The sequence below is a fragment of the Rattus norvegicus genome, chromosome 20 (assembly GCF_036323735.1).
Source record: "Rattus norvegicus strain BN/NHsdMcwi chromosome 20, GRCr8, whole genome shotgun sequence".
Classification (NCBI taxonomy): domain Eukaryota; kingdom Metazoa; phylum Chordata; class Mammalia; order Rodentia; family Muridae; genus Rattus; species Rattus norvegicus.
Window position 1 is genome coordinate 25,595,974 of NC_086038.1, and position 1,754 is coordinate 25,597,727.

The following is a 1,754-nucleotide window of genomic DNA, read 5'->3' on the forward strand; positions in this document are numbered from 1 at the left end:
ATGAGGCCTGGTGCCCTCTTCTGGCCTGCAGGCATACATGCAGGCAGAAAGCTGAATGATGTATACATAATACATAAGTGTTTTTTAAAAAACGTTAAAAACAAAAACAAACAAAAAAAACCAAGATAGGACAGATCCTTCAACTCCTTTGTTTATTGATTTTCTGGAGATAATCGAAGTTATGTAACAACACAATTATTATCTGGTGAATACTGAATATTTAAATCACAACTCCAAGATTACATAGGTATATATAGACTGTCTCAAACATATGTATATGTGTGGGTGCATGTGTCCGTGAATGACATGGCGACCTGGGACAGATACAGTAAGATTTGTTACAGACAGTTACAGTCAATTCCACAATTCATAACAGGAAGTTATGCTTGCCAGATCTTGTAAAGAAGATTCCAAATTTGGAACTGGAATCTGGTTGCTAATTATTTTTCCACTAATCTTTCCAAGCTCTCGTATGACTAGATAAAGCCTAGTAATTCCTTTACCCTCCTCATCTAGTGGAAGGCAGATGCTGGCTGCAGGGTTGATCCCTTTAACCCCAGGGATCAACTACTTTATGCTAACTGTCTGTGTAAAAGGGCAATATTGATTTTATTTTTGAGACATTTCTCATTAACAGTCCAGGTTGGCCTAGAACCTGCTATGTAGCCCAGGCTGGCCTCAGATTCATGATCCTGCTGCTGTAGCTGCATCCTATTTTTTATTTGGTGCCAGTTACTTTCTCTCTCTCTCTCTCTCTCTCTCTCTCTCTCTCTCTCTCTCTCTCTCTCTGTGTGTGTGTGTGTGCGCGCGCGTGCGTGTGTGTTGTGCCCTTGCTCAGAGGATACTTGTAGGCACTCTGTTCTTTTCTTCCATCAGGTGGAACCTGGAGATCTAATCAGGTCATCAAGCTTGGCAGCAGACCCCTTTACTCACTGAGCCATCTCACTGGCCCCCTGGTGCACTTGGGGAGCTGAAGGACAGTTTGCAAAAGTCAGCTTCTTCCATGCACCAAGTAAGACTTGGGGGCTGAACTCAGGTCCTTGGGCTTATCAGTAAGCACTCTTGCCTGCTGGACACTGAAGAGAATATCTACATTTCCGAGGTATGGATAAGGCTGAAGCCAGGCATGATGATGAACCCTGCAATCCCAGACTCAGAATGATGAGACAGGAGGAATCTGAGGGGAGCCTTGTCTCCATGGGGAGTCATAGCCAGTCAGAGTAACACAATGGAGACTGTCTCACCTTCTCCTGATGAAAAGCCCAGGTCATGCCAAGTGATGCGGACCCACAGAACTTCTGCAGTTTGTGTTCAGTTTTTGATGCTAATTAAGGAAAAGCCTAATTCTGAAAGGGAGCACCAGTCATTCTTTGATAAAATATTTGATTATGTATTACTTTCCATTTTTTCTGAGATTGTTCTCTATATAGCCCAGGTTGGCCTAGAACCTGCTACACAGCCCAGGCTGGCCTCAGACTCATATCCTCTGAGTGTTCCTTTGGAACACCAGAGTTACAGGCACGAGCCCCCACTCCCAGCTGCTACCAGGTCCCCCGCCTGGGAGTCTCTGTGGGTCTGACTCTGTTTAGGTCCAGTCGTTCCCTTCATAACCTGAAGACATGGCCATCAGCAACATGACACAGAACACAAGTTGAAGTGGCAAACACCAGGACAGGGTCCCCTTTTTTACAGATGGCATGGGCTCTCCACACATCTGGAATTCCAGGCATGGCCCCTGAGAACTGTGTACTCAC

The 1,754-nt window shown here is 45.1% G+C and overlaps 2 protein-coding genes across 6 annotated transcripts in view; both read right to left on the reverse strand.

Annotated features, from left to right (window-relative positions):
* Rufy2 (RUN and FYVE domain containing 2) overlaps nucleotides 1-1,754 on the reverse strand; it is a 90,988-nt gene that overhangs the window by 29,024 nt on the left and 60,210 nt on the right. The gene's annotated exons all lie outside the window — the stretch shown is intronic.
* The window catches only part of Pbld2 (phenazine biosynthesis-like protein domain containing 2), a 30,913-nt gene that overhangs the window by 29,024 nt on the left and 135 nt on the right, over nucleotides 1-1,754 (reverse strand). The window lies entirely within an intron of this gene.